Below are 24,940 nucleotides of genomic sequence, written 5' to 3'. Positions count from 1 at the left end.
TAACCTCAAACTGCCCAAAACAAACCTTCACTGACTTCCCCTACAGGTCTTTTCTCCTCTCTATGGAGGTGCTTTTGAAATTTCATTCAAATCCCTAATAGCTCCTATCAAATTATATTAGAATTGTAACCTTACGATAAGATGCCTACAGACAATTCTAATTAATCTTAGTTTGTAAAATGGATTAATGAACGCATTGTATAGCTCTTCAGATAGATTACACATATGGGCATTAATCACTAGTGAGCATCTAAGAATAATTCCTGGAAATCTACAAAGATACTCAATGATTGAGATTGGTAAGAAACTTCTGACAAAGCCCTTTTGGAATCAGTCTCTGACTGCTTATCTTTGAGAAGATACTGTAGCAAACAATAAGGGAAAATACTGAAGTGGGTAATTGAAAAGAGTAGTTTTTTAGAGTGATCACTTTAAGACACAGTGCACAAAAATTATAAGTCTAATGGTAAAATTTAAGACTCAGAACCTACAGAAATTCAAAGACCCTGTCTGTTGCTTTGGACATAGCTTGCTTGCATTCTTTCTTTCTTACGGCCACGTGTGTGAAACTCTTTCAAGTAAAAACTACTACAGGAAGATAAAGGGGAAAAAAGGACTTTCCTGTCTTCAGTCACCTCCTGGTCCCCTTGTGCTTGAACTGTTATCTCCACGATAAGCGAAGGTGCTCCTAGGTGCTTTCAAAGTCTTCAGGCTCCAGCAGGAGTGATGACTGAGAGGCCCGCAGGCACTGCAAACCAACGCTGTCACTTCTAGTCACTGCTCGGCCCAGCTAATGCCATGCCTGTCATGACAAGCACCAGCCATCTTAAGGCACCACACCTCTACCTCGACAAAACATACCTTTGAAAAGGTATGAGCCATGGAGGGAATCTTTTTCAGGGGTTGCCAAGGGAAGCCAGCCTTGTCTCTAACAGCAGAGACGCAGTGAAAGAGCCCAAATGCACAGATACAAGGAGGGCCACTAGCCCTAAGTGCAAATAATTGTTGTACTTCCTGTGCATGGACAGGGGGAAAAAATGACACATTAAGACACCATTTGGGGGTTTAGATGTCAGCCTAAACCTGCCATCTGGTGTTAAGACACAGCAGATCATCACACCCAGATGTGTTCCTTCAAACAAATCACATTTTTTTTTCATTCTCCCTTTTCTTCTTTCTGTAAAGAGAGGGGTGCCTGGCAAAGATACAAATCAGCTAAAGTTTAAACTAAAAACTCTTGTTAATTTACTCAGCCAAATGAGTAGGTGTGTCATTTCATGCACCCACACCCCAAAAGCAACCACTTTTTAGAAATGGTATCTAGAGATGCTGAGCAGAAAATCATTTGTTTACTACTCACTGACCCAAGTTATGGCTATCCTTAGTCATCAAAAAGCCATTTCATCCGAAAAGTGAAATTTGTTTCAGTGAAGTAGAATTCTGAAATCCTTGTCTTCCTCTTCATTTCTGACTCAGTATCTCATTCCACAATTGGGGTGGGGAAGGGTTACGCTCTGCTATCATTTGCACCTCATTACACTTGGGCTGGAGCTTTGAGAAAGCTGATATTCCCTCTAAATTTTTACAGATGCTTCTAGTTTACCAGTTCATGACTGCACTACTAGAAAAGACTTCCTGCCTCTAAACTGCTTGCTGGCATGTATGCTGAATTTCAAAATCCCTGAAAAAAGTAAACCTTTGTGGTGTTCTCTTAACTTTCTTGCTGGGGAAGAGGGGGAGGGTCACCAAAACCACACCAAGCAAAAACTTTTTCTTCTATAAAGTGAGACTCAATCTCTCAGAATCATTCCCTCCTAACTATGGACTGTTCATCCTGATTTGGAAACCTCCCATAAAAAATGTTCATTAACAGAAAGTTATTTGTGGAGGGTGTTCGTCATCATAAATCATGATTAGGACACAGTCGGTTGTGGAAATAACACCATCACAGGCAGCCTTTCACCTGAGCCTATGTGTTTCCCTTATTTTATCCGTATCATTTGAAAAACACTTTGGGACCGAGAGAAGGGACACTTTCTAAACTACCATCCCTCTTTTGTTTAATGGCTCCAGGGTTTTTCAAAGTTCAGGGCAGGTGACACTGGCCTGTTCTTAATCTTTACTGCTTTAGCAATGTTAAGGCTGATGACGAGGGACACAAATCCCCTGATGGAACTGAATGCATTCCAAGCTCCCCGACCCACTCAAAGCTGTAATCCCCTGCAGCTGGATCTTACTTACCACCATGCACAGCTAATACATTTTTTAAAAGCTAGTCACTGGTGACAAATGTAAACTGGACAGAGCAGCAGCTCCCCCTTCTCCCTGCCTCACTCCCCCACCCCTCAATCTTCCCCCATAACCCAGAGACTTGCTGTTTCTGTGATGAATAGGACCTGCCTTTTAGAACCACCAAACCCATGCCATATAGCTCTGCTCTAAGTGACTGGAAGGTTTTAAAAGCATCTTCAGCTGTCAGACTATAACAAAAACAACAAAAAAGTCATCCTTAACACAAACATTTCACAACTGAGAAAACCCTATAAGTTGAGATTATCACTGCCATACTGAGCTCACTATTTATTTCACTATCACACGCAGGCGGGGGACTCAGGCCATGCAACTGCCTGAAGCTGGCTGCCATATTCTCAGGCATAATAAAATAAATGCAAAAAAAAAAAAAAAAAAAAAAAAAGGAAACTTGAGGATCTATCGTGATATATTGTTTTATACCCTTGTACTTTTTTCTTTGGGAGAAAACCGGACAGAAATACAGTAAACAAGTAGTCTTTTATGATGGGCAAGTATGTTTTCACCATGGATTTTGATCATCCACCTGGAGAAACCAAGTCACCCAACTAGATGATAGCTCTGTGAAATCTCTAAAAATTAGGCAACAAACTATGAAAACCAAAACTTAGAGACAGATGACAAGATCAATGAATGGATATCTAAATTAGGGAAAAAAATAGTGTCAAATGGTATCAGAATGCCATACAGTACAGATGACAAATTTTGACAAAGGAACAAGCTATCTGCTTTACCTGGGCAGAAAAAGCAAGGGTTAATCTATGTGGGTTTTTTGGGTTTATTCTAGTTCCCAGATAACCAGTAATAAGTGCTATGATTTAAGTGATATTACCAATTAGACTTGGCGATGGCTACCACAACACTGACTACAACGCTTAAATTGCATTAGGTTTAATTACTGCAAAATTACATCTGGAAAGGGAAGCATAATTTTATAATCACCCTCAGCATTCTAGCTTGAGCTCAGTCCCTGCATGATACATACTCGCCCTAGTAATTGAAGCCCTGAAAGGCACCACAGTTAATAATGTGTAACTAGCAAGAACACAAGGAAAAGCGACAAGCAGGTCTCCAAGAATTAAATTCACATCTGATTATGTGACCTCTCAGTGTCCTCCTGGTACTGCTGAGAGAAGGTACTCCAAAAGTAGCCTGGCGACCAGCCTCAGCAGGACCCATGGAACAGGAATTTGGCTGGGACTTGGGTAGGGGGTAGGACAAGGCACTGTACCAATAGGGAAGGAATTAGGACAACGTGCTTAAAAGAGTCCAGCTCTGATTTTCCTACTTGTCACCCACTGTCACATTCCCAGAATCCAGAGAACTCAGTCAACACATGAGTAATTTAATCAAATGGGAAAAATACAAACTCTGTTGTTCATGGTGACTCTAGTGCCTTGGGATTAAACTTAAATGTGGGGTATGTGCAAGTAAGGGGAATTTGTGAGTTCTGAGGAGAGAATAAGGAAAGAAGATTTAGAGAGTACTACATGCACACATGTGTAAAAAAATATTTTGTAGTACATGTCAGGAAAAGTGTGAAAAACATATAGGTGGCTGTACTTTTTTAAGACCAAGAATACAGAAATAACAAACAAACAAAAAAAGAAAATGGGCCTCTGTGATTCATAAATCTCTTATGATTAATGACAACACATATTTATTCTAAATCCATATTATATATCCATTCATCCAAAAAATACTTATTAAGGTGTGCTGTATTGTTCATATAGTAATCAAAGATGGCAGTGTTTTACAGAATTACCTTAAATATCTATCATAAATTGCCAGTAGTATTTCTACTTCATAATACAAAATGAGCTCAGGTCTAATTTCCCATGTCTATAATAATACATACATGCTATAAAGTTGTCAAAAAAAACCTACACAAAAGGTAAAAAGTTAAGCTTCAGGGAAAAAACTGAATCATAACCAGATCTCTGCATGTTACTTAAAATGTGATAATAATGGAGCCTGCTAAATTAATCAAGCCTTTTAATAGTAAAATCTACTATAAGTGTGCCCACCAAAAAAATCACAGATTAAAGTCTGTAATTAATCCAATGAGAAATGTTGATGATATTTGATAAGAAAACCACAACAAATACTATTTCTCTGAATTTCCAGGAACCAATTCATAACACTTAGAAAAATCCAACTGAAAATGCTTAGTTTTGAGTAAGCATAAATCCTTGCAAGGAAACACATATAAAATTAATACTGTCTCTTTAAGTTGAAGGACCTACTATAGTTAGGTAGTATGAAGCCAAGAAAAAGTTCTGAAGTTTAACTCTCAGGAGCAAACATTTTCTACTTGTGAAGTAAACTCTGTTGAAAGACAGCAGACTACGGTCCCACCAGTAAAAAAAGGAAAGTTTTCAGCCAGTGACAGCTCTGCCTACAGAGGAAAAAAAAAGTGTCATAGACTCACTTTATTAAACCATATGCTCATTGCCCTGTGAAGAAAGCTGGGTCACTAATTAGTTCATTCTGTGAAAGAAGCCCTTCCTGATCCCGTTGACTTTTGTCCCCCTGGTTAGCTCCAGCTATTTCTGTCATGCAACTTGAAAATCACTGGAGGGAGGAAGATCGCCATAACAACCGCTGAAATGATCTTGTGGAATGTGTCTAGTGGCACTGGAATAACCTGAATATGTGCTCCAGATGTGTCGGCTGTCAGGAAAAAAGTAAACACATCTGATGGACAGCGTATGACTAGATGGCCTCGAAGCGACTCCAGAGGCTCGGAGAGGGGGAGGGGCAGCATATGTGAGCCGAGGGGTGGCGGGCGGGGCGGGCAGAGAAGGGGGCGAGCCCACAGCCCGCGCGAGGCCCCGCAAGACCCAGAGCCTGGGGCGCCCGCGAGGACTGAATGCGACTGTTCCGCCCGCGTCCCTCCCCTGAGTGGCCTCTGTGGGACTGCAGCGGCCCCTGCGAATTTCCGTCTGGCACGGACTTGTGAGCATTTGGGAGCAAAGTAAAACATGAATGCTGAGAGGAAGGGGAAAAAGAGAGGGAGCGGGTTCAAAATGCTTTCTGTCTTAAATATTAATGGCAACATGTTTTTAAAGCATTCTGTCTTCGGGGGAAGGCTGCCTCCAGGCCCCTTACTCTCCATCTACCAAATGAATGGTTGTGCCTTTTTGCCCTATATGCAATACTCTAAAGCACTCTTTTTATTAGGTGACTGAGTGATTACATTCCTGATCTGAAAATGTTGTCTTTTTTTGATGTTGGTGTTGTTCCATAGACTTTCACAAGTTGGACAAGTGGGTTGGTTCCCTAACCCAAAATATTTTTTAAAAATATTTTCCTAATGAAATACACAAAAAGGACTAAAAAACATGATATAGGCCAAAACACATTTTCACCTTGGGTCCTATTCTCAGGGGTGTTTACAGAGGGAAGGATTTAGCTCTATGCCCAGTGCTTATGTTCATAAACAAAACAGCAATTATACAAACATCTAGCACACAGTAGGTACTTGTTGAGTATCTGCTGAATCAAACTAGTTTTTCATGTAAAAGATTCTTCAGTTCTACATATAAACAGCAGCAGAGATTACTTTAAAAAATAAGGAACCAAGTTTAAAAATACTTAGGAAAAATAAATGGGAAGTTTATTTCCCAGGGGAACAAAACTGCCTCCCTAAAGAAAATAGGAAACACGGTATCCACTATAGTACACAAACCACCTACTTGTGCATGAATCCACCACATTTTAATGCCTACTCCTACTCCAACATTTGTAGAATGAACTTAAGTTTTCCAGACTACGTTTCTAAAAAATTCACTAAAGTCTTATCGTAAATGTTTGCATCTATGAAAAGGCTTAAAAGGTTTGTGCAGAAATTTAGAATTGATGTCAAAAGTTTTTCAAACATATTCCATATTTCTTTCAGAAATTGCACAATTATATTTCAATTAAATTTCTCCTAGTTTCAGTAGTTTTCTAAACAAAGAATGAAACTGTAGTGGAGGGTATTTATTTCTATAAAATACATCATTAAAATCTAAAATTGCTTATTTAAAATCTTTAAAATTGCCTATGCTTAACATTCATTAAACTCAATAAATTCTATCACCTGTGCTGAGGGATGGCACCATTCACCTGGCACTTTCTCTCATTCAAGGAGATTGGCAATTTATGAATCCCCTTTCAATTTCTAAGTATCTAAGTACATTTTCCTCCTTCGATAAAACTCATTTAGTGACTCAGATTCTGAAAGTAGATCACCAAAGGGAAAAAGAAAACTATGAGAAATTATTATTTGAGAGCAGAAAATGGAACGAATCTTCAGCTCACTCTCTACTCTGTAATTCACACATTTAACCTGGCAGAAGAAGACCCTAAGGATGCTTAAAGGCTGAAGGACTCAAAATTTGAAAAAATAGGTGCAAGAACAACAAGAGTGAATGGCACTGTTTCTGCCTTCTAGAAATTGGATTCCACTGGCAGTGGGCTGAATGAAGCCAATAACAGATTCACGGTTGTGGAAAATGTTTCATACTCCTCTAAACGAAAACGTCGTTATTTCCTTGTAACAGAAACTGTACTTCTTGACAAGCTAGACAACCTAAAATAATCACTGCCAAGGTGCAATTTCTAAAATTTGTTGGCAACCTATAAAAAAGAAATAATTTTGGTATTTGCAATTATTTGCAGAGCATACTTTATTATTATTCCAGTCTAAAATAGCCCCCCACCAAATTAAAAAATTTCAAAATGGGCTGTCAGATTTCCAAATAAAAAGCTTAATATTTAAGATTTTATGAGCCAAAATCATAAATGTGCACATTTGTAAAATGAAGTGCCAAATGTCCAAAAGATGGATGAGTTTCAATAACCATTTTCATTTGCCTTAACCTTAGTATTCAACCAATAGGCAGAAAGTTCATGTATACTCAAAGAATTGGAATGTATTTATATTCATTCATGTAATGTATTTTATCCAACTAAAATTCCTTAACACTGAACTTGTAGTTAACTTTTATAAGAAGGCAAATAAAGCATTCGATCTTTCCTCAAATTCAGAGTAATGGTTTTTCAGTGAGGGGTGTGTCTGTGTGTGTGTGTGTGTGTGTGTGTGTGTATTTCTTAAGAGCATCAAAAGATTGGAATGGGATGAAACCTGGAGTTAATGTAGGAAGTACTGAAGTTCCAGAAGTTATACGATACCCATATGAACAGATTTGGTGGCTGAACTCCACACAATTAAGTCCATGGCTGAAATCAAACTTCATACATACATTCTGTCCCAAGTTCACTTCATGTTCATTTTCAGAACCCAGTCAAGTGCTCACGGGTTTCTCAAACCACCAGCTTCTCCTAGCTTCATACATACTCTTTTTAATGCTTTTCTATTTCAAGACTACCAGATTAGCAGACCCATCAAGCAAGATCTAGGAAACTTTGCAAAGTTCTTCTTTGCAACAGTTCTTCTGCCATTCTATACAGCATTACAGACCAGCACATAATTACTAGCAAGTTAAGGAAGGCCGGGAAAGTTGACTACTCAAGCAAAAAACCAAACCAAAACAAAAGAAAATAAAACACGTAAGAGGGCAACCAGCAAGCCAATCTATTAGAATTCTAGCTGGCTACAAGTAAAACATTGCAATGCAATTTTCCGGCTATAGGAGTTCTGAACTAGCCACATCACAAGCTTCATTCATGTAGCACCATTTCTTGAGCAGAAACCAAAGAAGATGATAGGAATAAATGAAACCAAACTCCAAATGTAAAGATTTTCTGATTTTCTGTTGAGGGGAACATGGATTCTTGAGAAAAGCATTTGAAAGGATGTGAAAGAGAACTCTTTAGTTTTAAAACAACAAAACTCTTCAAAAGAAAAATATGAAGCTACTACATGTCCTTAAATGCCAACAGAATAAGAGAAGAAAATCTGTGACGCCATCAGTCATGTGTCGGACTATTAAGGGAAAAGAAGCCATCAAGAAGCACAGAATTCCAGAGAAAAGCTGGCAATCTGTAAAACGGAACACAAAGAACACAGTATGTTCTGCCCAACTGTAGAGACTTAAAAGATTCCTTATCAAGAACAAATAGCTAGAACATTTGACCTGCTTATTATACCATCAACTTATGTAAGACTTTTGAAAACCATTCACCCCTCTCATGGCCCAACTATAAAGGACAATAACATTGAAAAACAGAAAAAATTGCTCTTTTCCCTCAGTAAGCTATGGATAAGGGAACAATAAAAGAATATAGTCAACTATTACTACTCTGGATCTAATGACTCTATCTCTGGCATGCGAGTCAGTGAATCCTAACCCAAGTTTACAACAGAATATTCTTTCAAGGAGTCTGTGAAATCCTCAAGACAAAATGTAACAATGTACATTAATTTTAAATATATTTTTCACATAGCATTTTGATGGTTGGAGGGAAGATAAGAAGACTTGTAAAAAAAAAAAAAAATTCCTGAATCCATATTCCCTGTTATTATGGACAAGGAATCAGTCTTATAAAAAGTTCAGTGATTCACCCCATATCATAGCTATGTATCTAGAGAATTAGAGCAAAAACCCTCCTTGCAGGGATATCCTCCCACAAATCCATCCTCGTCTTATCACAACCAACCTCACTTCTACTCCCAAATGACAACTGATGTGAATTCCCCAGATGATGAATTCTCAAAAGCTCCACCTAAAGATGAGAGACAACATTAACAAAGAAATCCAAAGAATATTCTCCTGGACATTTTCATCTTTCTGTCCCTATAAGCATTTTACTATAATTGTTAAGATATAAATATCCATTTTGAGTTTGAACTCCCCTCTTATTTCAATTTCTTGGAACAGGTGCTCCCAAGCAATTAAATGCCAAGAGGGAAGAGAAAAAGCTGGACTGAGAAGCCAGAGATACAGAGTCATTAGATCCAGAGTAGTAATAGTTAACTATATTCTTTTATTGTTCCCTTATCCATAGCTTACTGAGGGAAAAGAGCAATTTTTTCTGTTTTTCAATGTTATTGTCCTTGCAGGCCCATCATAAGCCCCTAACTGTAGAGAACTGTTCACTATTTGCTACTTGCCGTAAGGAATCACTACTACACCTGGGACAATGTCCCCCAGCTCAGAAAGAGGATCACTTCAAATGGACTGACAAGTGCTAAAGTTAGACCTTCAAAAAAAGATGAGGGCTAAAACCCTGTTTAACACCTTCAACAGATTCCCTTTTCACTTAGAATAATGACTAAGGGCCTTATCACGGCCTATAAGCCCCTCTTCTCTGTGACTCTACCTTTCCACACTAGCTATAATAGTCTTCTGTCCATACTTCCAATGTCCCAAACTCCCTCTGATCTCAGGGCACTGGTCTTTTTGCAACACTCAAAACCCTTCAACTTAACCTCAATAATAACAATAACAATGATAATAATAATAATAAAATAAACAACAACAACAAAAAACAGAAACAAAACCTCCAACCCCAACTAATTTCTCTTCATCCTTCAGATCTTAGCTCAAAGGACCCTTTAGAAAAATCTGCCCTTACTCCACATTTGGTGTCCATTTCTTTCAATCTTGGGGTTCTGAGAAGTATTCCATTTGGAAAAGCAGGGAGGGATTCCAAGGCTCAAAAAAAAGTTTAACTGTCATAGGCCAATTTCAAAAGTCCCCTAAAGCAAAATAATTCTGATATTTAGTATTTTAACTTCCACTCTTGAGTTAAACCATATTAATAAAGAATTCAGTGTTATAAATTTGTAGATCCCCAAGTCTGCTTATTAGGGCAAATGTTCATTTATTTCAAACACTCCAAAATAGATCAATACTTTTATAAACTGTGGCCACTGTATTCCTTCTTTCTTCATGTTGGTTGTAATAAGTGGCAGCTGCAGAAGGACAAAAAATACACAAGGTTTAGAACCAAACTAAAGTCAGACTGCTACTTACCAACTGCCTGAGCTTAGGCCAAGTCTACACTGTCCTCTCTCGCCCGACCCCCACCCCCATAATTTTTTTTTATGAGAAGAGGAACACAATACTTTTTTTTTTTTTTCAAACATTTTATTCATTTATTTGACACAGAAAGAGAGAGAGAAAGCAAGAGCACAAACATGCAAGGAGGGAGAGGGCCAGGGGGAGGCATAAGCAGGCTCCCCACTGGGCAGGAGTGCCGGAGGCAGAAATGGATCTCAGGACCCTGGGATCATGACCTGAGCCAAAGGCAGATGTTTAACCAACTGAGCCACCCAGGCGCCCCATAGTGATACTTTCTTTACAAGATTCAAAGGACATATATCTGAAAGCCAACATTTATATTCCTAATATGTACCACATTTACCATTTTACAATTTTGCCTGATTATCTAAATAGTAGTCTCCCTATCCATATGTAAACACCAATAAGAGTAAAGGAGTAAAACTCCTCTTCCCTTATCAATGACCCTTAGAGCCCAGTATAATATCTGCCATATATATATAGAGAGAGAGCACTAAGCAAAGACTTTTTACATTAATGAATTAAAAAAAGATACTACAATATGGAATGGATGCCTCCATACCCTTTTGTTGGCTTTGATTTCTTTTTTTAAGTGAAAAGTTCTACAATGCAGTAATATATCTTAGGCATTCTCACCTGTGAATGGTTTGTTAATATTCTTTCATAAAAGTCAATGTTCACTGGGACAAAGTCATGTATACCCATGAGTACTTAAGAAAAGTCTACTCAACAGGTGGTAATGGCTTCATTCACTGGTTATCACAAATTCTATACCACTGTTGAAAAGGAGAATGGCGTACAAAGGGTGTGCAACAATCAGCACTGTCTGTCTACACAAATGGAAACACAGTTCATACAGATGAAATGTTCACAGCAGCAACTTCATATAATAACAATAGCAAACATTGCCTACTTTTTCTTTGTGGCATTAAAAATTGTTTAAAATTTCAGTCAACAACTGATTGATTTTTCTGTGTCAAGCATGTTTTTAAGTTCCTTACATTAGTAACATTCAATCCTTACCACCACAAAGCCATGAAGTATGTCCCATTATTATCCTTATTTTATAGAGGCAGAATGAGCACACACTGTCTTTGTGCTTATAAAAACTTTTCACTTAATATCTAGTCAGCAAAAAACTAGTATAAGCAAGGCAGAGTTCTGATATATTTTAAATGTGAGATTTAAGTCTCTTGCCAAGAAACACGGATTTAAGTCAGAAGAGGTCTTAAAAGAACTCTTGTCTAAAGTTGTATTGTTTTTTCCCAGTCTTACCAGTTTTGAGACTTGCTCTAATAGGATAAAGCTTTTAACTGCAGGGAGCCTTTAGTAAAAGGCAGCACCCATCTCACCTAGTTAAGAATCCTGGCACTAGAAATCCATTTCACCCCACTTAGCAGCAAGCTGGAGTACATAATTATTTTCATCTGGTTATAACACAGGGTGGTGAGTTTAATCTCTAAAACCCTACAGGGATTGGTTTTAACAGTTTTAGAAATTGCCTCTAATGCTATGAATGTGCTGCACAGCAAGATGGTCCTGCTAATGGTTCCCAGACTAGGATTTGGGGGGACCAAAGGAATGGCTCCCACCTTTCCATAATTTCCTTTCCATTCTGGGTGGGGTCTGTGGTCACTCAAGGTCTTCTCATGGCCCTGCTTTCAAAAACAATTAGTTCTGATCTGGACAAAGGAATAGAGGTCATTTTTTTTTAAGTAGTAGTCAACGATTACTATTCATGTAGTCAAATGAAACCATATATAAAGTGGACCATCAGTGACATAGTCTTGAGAACACCAAGGTATATATGCAGATGAAATAGATTCCCAAACAATAACGTGGCCATGAACATGACATAGTCTCTAGTCTACCTTGATTCTTAAAACTTTTGCTAAACCATTCCTTCCAGGAAAAAAAAAAAATCTAGAAAACCAATCCAAGAATATAATTTAATATCTCCCTTACTGTATTTTTTTTAAGTTGAACGCTACAGCCATCAACCCTAACTTCTCCCAGGTTCTAACAATCAGGAATGGAAAGAGGACATGTTGCTAATCAACTTTTAAAGTGAAACTGCTACAAAGACTAGAACTAACAAAACCCATTAAGTAAAAATGAGGATTGTCTTCAGTTTTTGGTAGAAGACCCAACCCTGATATATACATGTAAATTAAACTTCCCTGTTTATTCAGAAATGATTCTTGGGCTATTCATAGTATTTTAAGTGAAAGCAAGCCACTTATATTAATGATGACAACTACATGTCTAAAAGTTAGTCAACTTATACACCTGGTTCAACATATGCTAGAATATTTTGGCTTTGCCAAAAGAAAATTTATCATACTATAAAATCCCTCCTACACGATGGGGACTACATAGGTAAATTCTAAGTCAAATTTGTGTAAGGCATAGAGATAGAAAAGTAACAAAATATTTTCAAATTTTTCCTTTCTTTTCACATTCTTGACCCAGAGTAAATATCTCAAGATAAAACTGCAACACCATGAAACATAGTCTTTAAAAACCAGATCCCACCAGACTGTAAAGTCCTTAGGGAATTATCTCCATCTCCAAAGGCAATAATACCTGGCATAAACGAGATCCTCAAATAATATTTATAAAATGAGGGGTGCCTGTGTGGCTCAGTGGGTTAAAGCCTCTGCCTTCGGCTCAGGTCATGATCCCAGGCTCCTGGAATCGAGCCCCTCGTCTGGCTCTATGCTCAAGAGAGAGCCTGCTTACCTTCCTCTCTCTCTGCTTGCCTCTCTGCCTACTTGTGATCTCTGTCAAATAAATAAATAAAATATTTTTAAAAATTTATAAAATGAAATAAATAAAACTTCAGAATTACAGTCTTTAAAATACTTCCAAACATATTATCATGGCGATCTGAGGCACACAAGACAGGGATGCTTATGCCACTTGAAATATGAGGAAACAGAACATCACAATTAGCCTGATCTTAGGGCTCTCAAGACAGTTTTCCACTACCATCGCACTCTGCCCCATCATTTAAAAAGCTCAGAGCACCCGTTCTTTAGCTTTTGTTCTGCTTTCTATATTTTATGATTTGTGGTGTAAAAACTCCAAAAATGGAGGACAACCTGATGCCAAAGTCTAACAAGATCCACTACTGTCCTTTGCAGCTATGAAAGTCTGATAGTGTAGGCTACCAGATGTTTACATCTACTTTATAGTGTTATAAAGCACATTAACACTATACTATTTTGTACACAAATTTCGATTTCCCATTTATTTTTATTTTTAAGATTTTATTTATTTATTTGACAGAGAGAGAGATCACAAGAAGCAGAGAGGCTGAGCAGAGAGCCCGATGATGCAGGGCTCAATCCCAGGACCCTGAGAACATAACCTGAGCTGAAGGCAGAGGCTTAACCCACTGAGCCACCCAGGCACCCCATGTTTCTTTGGAGACTTTTTTCATGCACAGATCTCTACTGAGAGCTTTAAGTCTAGATAGACTTCGATGGTAAAAAAACTGAAGCAAAGAAATTCAAGTTCTTACCACCCACTTTCCAGGTTCTGTAGATTTCTCTATAAAAACTGATCTCAACAGAATGTATCACACTAAATCTCTATGAATTATAGGATGAAAAATTCAGTATATTTTCAGATTCCCCAATTTAGACTTCAAATTGGACATGATCTTCACCTGGTAGCTTACTGTTACTCTTAGGTAAAATCAGCTGCTGATTCAACATTTAGGGAATTATTGTATACCAGGCTTATGCAAGGTTTGGTGACTCAAAAATGAATCAACATGACTCGTGTCCTTGGCCAATCTTAATGATGGCTAAGACTGATTCAAAGAAATTCAAAAAGGCAAAGTATGGTCTTTGTGTGCCACAAGCATGTTTGCTGTATTTAATATTTTAAGGAATACACATGAAGAAAAACTACTAATTTTGTTGGTCAATGAGGTAAGCTAATAAGTTAGCTCACACACTGGTCCTTCCTTGTGTTTTAAAGGCCTAATTCGGGGGCATCTGGAGGTTCAGCCTGGTAAGCATCTGCCTTCAACTCAGGTCATGATCTCAGGGTCCTGGGATGGAGCCCTGCGTCTAGCTTCCCTGCTCAGCAAGGAGTCTGCTGCTTCCCCTCCATCTTCCCCTCTCTCTACTCATGCTCTAATAAATAAAATCTTTAAAAAATATATATGCCTAATGCATAAAAGTCATTGTTATACAGTTTCTAATATAGCATCTTAAGTCTTTAATAACTCTGGATAATTTTCTTAGACAATAAAAGATGTTAGAAACTTAAGAATTCTTAAAATCAAGCAATAATTCCTCAGTAGCTTGTATCTTGATACAACTGAAAGCAATCCTACTGCTTTCAACACTGCTGAGCCAATCATAACTTGCACTAGTTGCTAAGGATCCTACACCTTTTAATGCTATTTCTACTATGCTGTATATCAATATGGCAAGAATTACATGCTATCACTGATTTTCTTACATGCTATCCTTCTATTTGGTACTAAACTATAACCCCAAATACTACTCGGCTTTGAAGGTTATCCCGGAATAGATAAATGCCCTATATCAAAAAAACATTTAACTATGGTTCATTCGATGGCTTACTTTATGAAGGGATTAGATTTGATTCACTCCGATATTCAGGTTAGAAGGGAACACCAGGTGAGTCTATTTAAAGATTTTTTTAAAAGAAATCTCTACACCAATGGGGGACTCAAACTCACAACCCTGAGATCAAGAGTCACTTGCTCCACAGACTAAGCCAGCCAGGTGCACCCCAGGACCCTCCAGGTGTGTCTTTTTAAAGCACACTGTGCACTCTTCAGTTCTGGCAACAGCCACTTCATTCCTTGATCAATGCCATCACTATACCTTTCAGGCAGCTAATCCTCTGGCCTATGATTCTCTCCCAAAAGTAGAAGCGCATTGGCTTTCAGGCAAAAAAAAAAAAAAAATACAAAGGCTAATTAAAAGAAGACCGTCTCACGCCTACTGCTAAGAAAAATATAATTGCAGATATAAATTTGAAAAGGATCACGAAACAGGACACCCAACAAATGTGGTGCACGTACGTACAAACAGGAATCCCTGAGAGCACACACGCCCCTACCAACCCTGTGATAGTCATCAGCAACTGCTAACTTCTCAGCGACCCAAGACATAATCTCAGAATCCTTCTCAAGTAGCCATTACCAATCTATCGCTATTGCGGGAGGGTTAAAACTCGTTTTCCATTATTCACTTTGTCTGCTCTTCAGATAAGGAGCTCTGAAGAAGTCCCAAAGAAGTTACAAAGATCAAACAGCTAGTCGGTGACAGAATCTAGGTTAGAAAAAAAACAGACCTTATACCAGGATGCCTTTCTGGAATGTTTATCATACCCAACCCAACTGATACTAATTCCTTGGTTCCTTTGTGTTCTGATCATCTCATTTTGGCAGCCACATATGCTCCTCTCCCTTTTGCTTTTAGAAAAATTCTGCATCCCTGGGGCACCTGGGTGGCTCAGTGGGCTATATCTCTGCCTTCCGCTCAGGCAATGATCTCAGGGTCCTGGGATCAAGCCAGGCATGGGGCTCTCTGCTCAGCAGGGAGCCTGCTTCCCCCTCTCTCTCTGCCTGCCTCTCTGCCTACTTGTGATCTCTGTGTCAAATAAATAAATAAAATCTTTAAAAAAAAAAAAAGAAAGAAAGAAAGAAAGAAAGAAAATTCAGCATCCCTGGCATAAAAGGGGAAAAAAGCTGTCATTTCATATCCATGAAGCTAATGAATGCCCATAGTTGACCTGGCATCTCCCCTTTAAGCCATGCTAACATTAGCTAACATTCAAAAGTTCATTCTATAGCTCGACCTTTGTTTCTGCTCAGAAGTATTCACCCTATGACACAAAGTGTTTTATGTTTTGATGTTATGATGTTTATGTTATTATGGCAAAATACTGCAGTGTCCAAACAAGCAGATTTGTGCCAATTACTATGCAGTTTAACAAAACTAAGCTAACGCTCAAGGAACTTAAACAGTAGGACATACTAAAGTAAAAAAGAATTGCCAGGCTGAATGGGAAAAACTGGTACTTCTATGCTCACTGCCAGCCACAAAAACCATATATAATCGTGTTCATGAATCTGATACCAAAAGAGCATTTCAATCACATTTAATTCAGCAATTCTATTATAAAATGAGACTAAGAATGTTCTTCACAGAACGGTTACCACATAAGTGTATATTCTCAAATTGGACAATTTCTAACTTTAAATAGTATCATATTTTTTTAAATGGCTTTTTGGGTTGAAATAATCCCACCGGTCCCACCACTATGACCATAACTAAGGTAATTAATACTTTTGTTGCTCTTCAGATTCTTCATTTGAACACTGTAGTTCTCTACTTCACTATTAGCGATGACCTAATATGCACTCTTCTAGACAAATAACAGAGGCCATATAAATTAGCATCAAAGTACCACAGAGTCCTTTCTGTGAGCAGCACATAAGGAAATCTGAATGACAACCAATATTTTAAAGTTTTTATTTCTCCTCCAAGTTTATAAATAAGGAAATTGAGGCTTCCAGAAATTCTATCCCTGTCAAACTTCCCATAGCACAGTTAGGATTCAAATTCAGGCCTTTCTGACTCACATGCTTTCTATCCCTGTGCTACCTATGCTGCTTCCTACTACACTATAAATATTTAGAACATTTGCAACATTTGTGGTAAGGCAATCAGAACCATAACTAATTATTTCTCAAAATGCAGACATCTTGGCTAAACAGTATGTCCACAATAAAACGATCATATCATCAAAGGCTAATCAAATCCAGGTCATGAGGTGTATGTGTCTGTCATTTAAGATAACAATGGAACCCATATGATCCTTGACTGGCTCTACCATATTGGGGTATTTACTATGCCTTGTTATAAAGTTAAATATACAAAGCTTGAAAATGTTTAAACAATGGATACATAAAATGTGTCAAAAAAAATAAAACCTCAAAGTAAAAGATTACTCAATGAAGATAAGCATGCATGATGAGCACCTATTGCAAAAGATATATTTCCCTAGACTATGTCTGTAAAACGTTATTTTACACACATATTTTTTGGAGTTTCACAGGCCTTTGCTTTTTACCTTACATTAACTATTTTATCATCATCACCTGCATTATGTTTTTGAATACCTTGGAAATTGTTGGTCTGATAAAATAGTAAGAGAATTTTCACTTAGAAACAGTTTTTCTCACTGGCATCACAGTTTCCAAAATAATTCATGTAGATATAATATGATATTTTCTGTTCCTGTGATAAGGGAAAACAAACTAAATGGGCATTCAGCACTTGCATTAGAGAGACAACATGCTAGGTATTTTCTATTTTCACACGTTGTCTCAAATTACTTCAGTATCAGTACCATTATGCTTATGTCATAAAAGAACAGTGGTTCAAAAGTTATAAAGATGCCAAGGGGACTAGACAGGGGGGTGAACAGGGACTTAACACTATCAGGTGTAGAATTTCTTTTGGAGTGATGAAAATGTTCTAAAATTAAACAGTGGTGATGGTTGCACAACCTTGTGAATGTAACTAAAAACCACTGATTATACACTTTAAAATAGTTAATTTAATGGTATGGAAGTATATCTTAATTAAAATAAGTTACATGGTCATGGTAAATGTTAACATTTGAGAATCTAGGTATATGGGAATCCATTACTATTTTCCAACTTTTCTGTAAGTCAGAAATTATTACAAAAAACAAAATTTGGGGGGCGGGCGTGTGCCTGGATGGCTCAATTGGTTAAGCATACAGCTCTTGATTTCAGCCCACGTCACGATCTCAGGGTAGTGAAACCAGCCCCACATGGGGCTCCATGCTCAGTGGGGAACCTGCTGAAGATTCTCTCTCTCCCCTCTCCTTCTGCCCCTCCTCCTGCTCTCTAAAATAAATAAATTTTTTAAAAACTTTTTTTAGGGCACCTGGGTGGCTCAGTGGGTTAAAGCCTCTGCCTTCAGCTCAGGTCATGGTCTCAGGGTCCTGGGATCAAGCCCCGCATCGGGCTCTCTGCTTGGCAGGGAGCCTGCTTCCTCCTCTCTCTCTGCCTGCCTCTCTGACTACTTGTAATCTCTGTCTATCAAATAAATAAATAAAATCTTTAAGAAAAAAGTTTTTTTAATGCCCAATAATGTGAACATAGTTAACACTACTGACATCAACACTTAAAATGGTCAAGAGGGTAATTTTTATGTGTGTTTCACCACAAGTATAAATAAATAGGATAATAAATAAAGGATTTCACACAAGATTCTGCTTTAGTTAATAGAGTTACCAGTATTCAAATACAGGCCTTTTCAACTCCAAAACCAATATTCTGTTACAACACCAAAAAAAAGTTGCTTTATTACACTTAAGGTGATTTTTTATAAATAAAAACTACTACCAACTAAATAGGTTTTGTTAAATATGTCTAAACTTTTTTTTTAAGATTTTTATTTTACTTATTTGACAGCAATCACAAGGAGGCAGAGAGAGAGAGGAGGAGGAAGTAGGCTCTCCGCTGAGCAGAGAGCCCAATGCAGGGCTCGATCCCAGGACCCTGGGATCATGACCTGAGCTGAAGGCAGAGGCTTTAACCCACTGAGCCACCCAGGTGCCCCTGAACTTTTTTTTTTTAAGATTTTATTTATTTATTTGACAGAGAAAGAGAAAGCATGGGCAGGGGAAGAAGCAAGCAGAAGGAAAGGGAGAAGGATGCTCCCCTACAAGCAGGGACCCCGATGTGGAGCTGGATCCCAGGACCCTGGGATCATGACCTGAGCTGAGGCCTTAACCTACTGAGCCATCCAGGTGCCCCTATGCCTGAACTTCTTAAAGGTTGACATGTGATGATGAATGTGTATAGAAGTAGAAGAGTAAGCTTGGATACTACGCTATCAAACAAACAGGGATTACCAATTGACTATTTTTTCAAAAACAGGGCTTTATGTTAGAATTTTTTTCAACTGAAACCTCCGAACTGATTAGAAAGCAGTGAGTAGGGGTACCTGGGTGGTTCAGTGGTTAAGCCTCTGCCTTCATCCCAGGTCATGATCTCAGGGTTGTAGGACTGAGCCCCACATCAGGCTCTCTGCTCAGCAGGGAGCCTGATTCCCCACCTCTCTGCCTATTTGTGATCTCTTTCAAATATATAATTTTTTTTTTTTTTTTAAAGAAAGCAGTGATTAGGGGCGCCTGGGTGGCTCAGTGGGTTAAGCCGCTGCCTTTGGCTCGGGTCATGACCCCAGGGTTCTGGGATCGAGCCCCGCATCGGGCTCTCTGCTCAGCAGGGAGCCTGCTTCCTTCTCTCTCTGCCTGCCTCTCTGCCTGCTTGTGATCTCTCTCTGTCAAATAAATAAATAAAATCTTTAAAAAAACAAAAAAAAAAGAAAGCAGTGAGTAGGTAAAACTGTTTTTATTAATTTGTTTTTATTTATGCTGAAGGGTTTTCTGGTGTGTTTTTGTTATTGTTGTTTTTGTTGTTTGTTTTTAAAGTCCTGGGGCACCTGGGTGGCTCAGTTAGTTAAAGTATCAGACTCGATTTTGGCTCAGCTCTAGGTTGTGGGATGGAGCCCCATGTCAGGCTCCATGCTCAACAGAGAGTCTGCCTGAGATTCTCTTTCTTCCTCTGCCCCTCTACCCCTCACACTCTAGCTCTCTTTTGTGCTCTAAAATAAATAAATAAATCTTTAAAAAATAAACAAAATCCTTTGATATTTTAGAAATTTCTCACAAAAAAAATTTTTTAATTACAAAAAAATTAGAGAAGTGAGTTTCAACCTATAATGTGCTAATTTGCCAAACACTGATATACAATATCATGGGCATTTGCAGTAAATGGATATATCTGGGTTTGACTTGGGGGCCCATGACTAAATATTAGTGTACCAAGTATATGATGTATCCGTATACCCTTATAAATCACATTTACTCAAGAACATTAAGAAGTGGAATTTGAGGTTCTACTTGTTTAGCTGTAATAAAGTATATACTTTAAACAAACAAAAACAGGCAAAGGCTATATATATATATATATATATATATATATATATTAGCAGATCAACCACTCATAAAGCTAGCATGAAGGATAAAAGACAAAAGGAGTAAAATCAACTATAGCTACAATAGTAAAGCAAGGGATACACAAAGTAAAAAGATATAAAATAGAATAGATAAGGGAGATATGGTCCATATACACCATGGAGAAAGGATGAATACCCAACCTTTCTATCAACATGGACAGGACTGGAAGAGATTACGCTGAGAGAAATAAGTCAAGCAGAGAGAGTCAATTATCATATGGTTCACTTACTTGTGGAGCATAACAAATAACATGGAGGACATAGGGAGATGGAGAGAAGAAGGAAGTTCAGGGAAATTGGAAGGGGAGATGAACCATGAAAGACTATGGGCTCTGAAAAATAATCTGAGTGTTTTGAAGGGGCGGGGGGTGGGAGGTTGGGGAAGCCAGGTTGTGGGTATTATGAAGGGCATGTATTGCATGGAGCACTGGGTGTGGTGCATAAACAATGAATTCTGTTATGTTGAAAAGAAATAAATTAAATTTTTTTAAAAAGATATAAAATATGACAAAAACATAAAAGGTGACAGTGGTTAAAACTGTAGTGCTTTTAGTATGCAGTCAAATTGGGGTGCCTGGGTGGCTTAGTTGGTTAAGCGGCTGCCTTTGGCTTAGGCACCATGATTCCAAGGTGCTGGGATCAAACCCTGCATCGGGCTCCCTGCTTAGCAGAGAGCCTGCTTCTCTCTCTCTCTCTCTCTCTCTCTCTACCTGCTGCTCTGCTTACTTGTGCTCTCTATCTCTCTGTCAAATAAATAGAATGCGGTCAAATGTAACTGCCTATTAACTTAAAATAACTGCTCTATAAATACTTTTTATATGTGAACCTCACAGTAACCATAAACCAAAAATCTGTAATAGATACACAAAAAAATAAAGAAAACTAATATAACACTAAAGTCATCAGAAGAAAAAAGGAACAGAGAAGTATTATGTCAGAAAACAGTGAACAAAATGCCAATAAGTATATACTTATCAACAACTACTTTAAATATGAATGTCTTAAATTCTCCAATCAAAAGACATAGTGTGGCTAAGTGCTTAAAATACAGAAAGAACAAAAACAGGACCCATCCATATGCTGCCTAAAAGAGACGCACTTCAGATCTAAATACACATACAAACTGAAAGTGAAGGGACCAAAAAAGATATTTCATGCAAACGGAAACAAAAGAAATAGGGAGTAGTAATTCTTATATTAGACAAAAAAGATTTTAAAACAAAGACTATTAACAAAAGACAAAGAAAGGCATTACCAATGATAAGGAGTTCAATCAAACAAAAGGATGTAACACTGATAAATATTATGCACCCAACACAGGAGCATCTGACTATATAAAACAAATATTTATAGACATAAAGGAAGAAACTGACAGCAATACAATAATGCAAGACTTTGATACCATACTATATCAATGAATAAGATCATTTAGACCAAAAAGCAACATAAGGAAACACTGACCTTATAGAATTCATTAGACCAAATGGACTCATAGATATTTACATATTACTCTATCCAAAAACAGAAGAACTCATATTCTTTTCAAGTGCACACAGAACATTCTCTTGGACAGATCACATGTTCAGCCACAAAACAAGTTTCAATAAATTTAAGAAGACTGAAATCATATCAAGCATTGTTTTCTGACCACAATGGTATAAAACTAGAAATCAATTACAAGAAAGTTGGGGGGAGGACACATGGAGGCCAAACAACATGCTACTAAACAACTAAAGGGTCAACAAAGAAATCATAGAGTAAATAAAAAAACACATTAAGACAAAAAGAGAACACAACATTCTAAAATCTATGGCACACAACAAAGGCAGTTCTAAGAGGAAAGTTCATAACAATACAGGCCTACCTCGGGAAATAAGAAAAATCTCAAATAAAAAAACCTAACTTTACAACCAAAGGAACTAGAAAAAGAAGAACAGACAGTTCTAAATTGGTAAAAGGAAGGAAATAATAAAGATCACAAAGAAAATACATGAAATAGAGACCAAAAACAGAAACAAAAACCAAAGCACAATAAAAAATATCAATTGAACTAAGAGCTGGTGCTTTGAAAAGATAAACAAAATTGACAGACTTTTAACCAGATTCATCTAAAAAAAAGAGAGAGGGTTAAAATAGGTAAAATCAAAAAATGAAAGACACGTTACAAGTGAGATACCATAGAAATACAATGGATCATTAGAGACTACTATAAACAATTATATGCCAAAAAATTGGACAACCTAGAAGAAATAGATAAATTCCTAGAAACACAAAATTTATTGAATCATTAAGAAATAAAAATCTGAATAGAGAGCTTACGAGTAATGGGAATGAACCAGTAATGGAAAACCTCCCAACAGACAAAAGTCCAGGACCACACAGCTTCACTTGTGAATTCTACCAAACATTCAAAGAAGATGTAATATCTAACATCTTCTAACTATTTCAAAAAGTTGAAGAGACGGCAACACTGCCAAACTCATTTTATGAGGCCAGCATTACACGGATACCAAAACCAGACAAGGACAGCATAAATAAAATTACACTGTCGATATCTATGCCGCACATAAATGGAAAAATCCACAAGATATTAGCAAACCAAATTCAACAATACATTAAAAGGATCATATACCATGATCAAGTGGGATTTACTTCAGAGATATAAGACGGTTCAACATCCACAAATAAAATCAATGTGATATACCACATTAATACAACAAAGGACAAAAATAATATGATCTTCTCAAAACATGAATCTGTGGATTGGGTAAAAACCACACCTCAAACATTTGAGAAAAATCAACACTCATTTACAGTTAAAAACTCTCAACAACATAGGTATAGAGAAACACACCTCAACATAATAAAGTCACGCATGACAAATCCACAGCTAAAATCAAACTTTAAGAGTGAAAAGCTGAAAACTTTTCCTCGAAGATGAGAAAAAAAACAAGGGTACCTAAGTCACCACTCTTATTCACCTCAGTACTGGCAGTCCTAGCTATAGAAATTAGGCAAGAAAAAGAAATAAAAGGCATCCAACTTGGAAAAGAAGAAATAAAACTGTCACTATTTACAGATGACATGATACTATATATAGAACACCCTAAGAGCTCTGCCAAAAAACTGTGAGACCTAATAAATAAATTCAGTAAAAGTCCAAGTAAAATTAATATCAAGAAACCTGTTGTATTTCCATAGACTAATAACAAGCTATCAGAAAAAAAAAAATTTTTAAGATTTTATTTTTTTGACAGAGAGAGAGCACAAACAGGGGGAGCAGGAGAGTGAGAAGCAGGCTCCCCAATGAGCAGGGAACCCAATGTAGGGCTCTGTCCCAGGTCTCTGGGTTCATGACCTGAGCCGAAAGTAGATGCTTAACTGAGCCACCCAGGTGCCCCAGAAAGAAAAATTAAGAAAATCTCATTCAAGAAGAGAAGGAAGGAAAAGAAAAAAAGAAAATCCCACTAACTACAACATTAGAGAGAATAAAATACCTAGAAATAAATCTAACCAAGGAGGTAAAAGACCTATACTTGGAAAACTGTAAGTCTCTGACCAAAGAAACTGAAGACACAAATAAATGGAGGGATATACCATGATGATGGAATAAAAGAATACTGTTAAAATGTCCATACTACCCAATCCACAGAGTCAATGCAATCCCTGTGAAAACAGCAAACTTGAACAAATCCTAATTCTTAAGAAACCATGAAGGATTGCAAATAGCCAAAGCAATCTTGAGAAAGAACTAAGCTAGATGTATCATGCTCTCTGACTTCAAACTATACTACAAAGCTATAGTAATCCAAACAGTATAGTATTGGCACAAAAACAGACACACAAATCAAAAGAACAGAACAAAGAGTCCAGAAATAAACCCACACATATAAGATCAATTAATCTACAACAAAGAAGGAAAGAATATACAATGGAGAAAAGGCAGTTTCTTTAATAAGTGGTGCTGGGAAAACTGGACAGCTACATACAAAAGAATGAAACTGTATCCCGACCCTACACCATATGCAAAAAATAAACTCAAAATGGATTTTAGACTTAAATATAAGACCTAAAACTGTAAAACTCCTAGAAGAAAACATAGGTTAGGGGCGCCTGGGTTGCTCAATGAGTTAAGTATCTGCCTTTGGCTCACATGACCCCAGGGTCCTGGGATAGAGCCCCACATCAGGCTCCCTGCTGAGGAGCCTCTTCTCCTTCTCCCTCTGCCTCTGCCACTCTCCCTGCTTATGCTCTCTGGTTCTCGCTCTCTCTCTCTCTCTGGCAAATAAATAAAATCTAAAAACAGAAAACAAAAAAACCACAGTCTGTAACTTCCTTGACATATGTCTCAGCTATATTTTTTTGAACCAGACTCCACAAACAAGGGCAACAAAGGTAAAAGTAAACAAATGGGATTTCATCAAACTAAAAAGCTTCTGCACAGTGAAGGAAACTATCAACAAAATGAAAAGGTAATCCACTGAACAGACGGATATATTTACAAACCATATATCTGACAAGGGGCTAATATGCAAAATATATACA

General features: G+C 37.6%; 1 protein-coding gene across 1 annotated transcript in view; it reads right to left on the bottom strand.

Moving 5' to 3' along the window:
- Positions 1–24,940, bottom strand: part of BNC2 (basonuclin zinc finger protein 2) — a 431,681-nt gene that overhangs the window by 383,536 nt on the left and 23,205 nt on the right. The window lies entirely within an intron of this gene.

Source organism: Mustela lutreola, chromosome 12 (genome assembly GCF_030435805.1).
Source record: "Mustela lutreola isolate mMusLut2 chromosome 12, mMusLut2.pri, whole genome shotgun sequence".
NCBI classification, from domain to species: Eukaryota; Metazoa; Chordata; class Mammalia; order Carnivora; family Mustelidae; genus Mustela; species Mustela lutreola.
The sequence above is the reverse complement of the archived record's forward strand: the minus strand, read 5'-3'. Positions and strand labels throughout refer to the sequence as shown.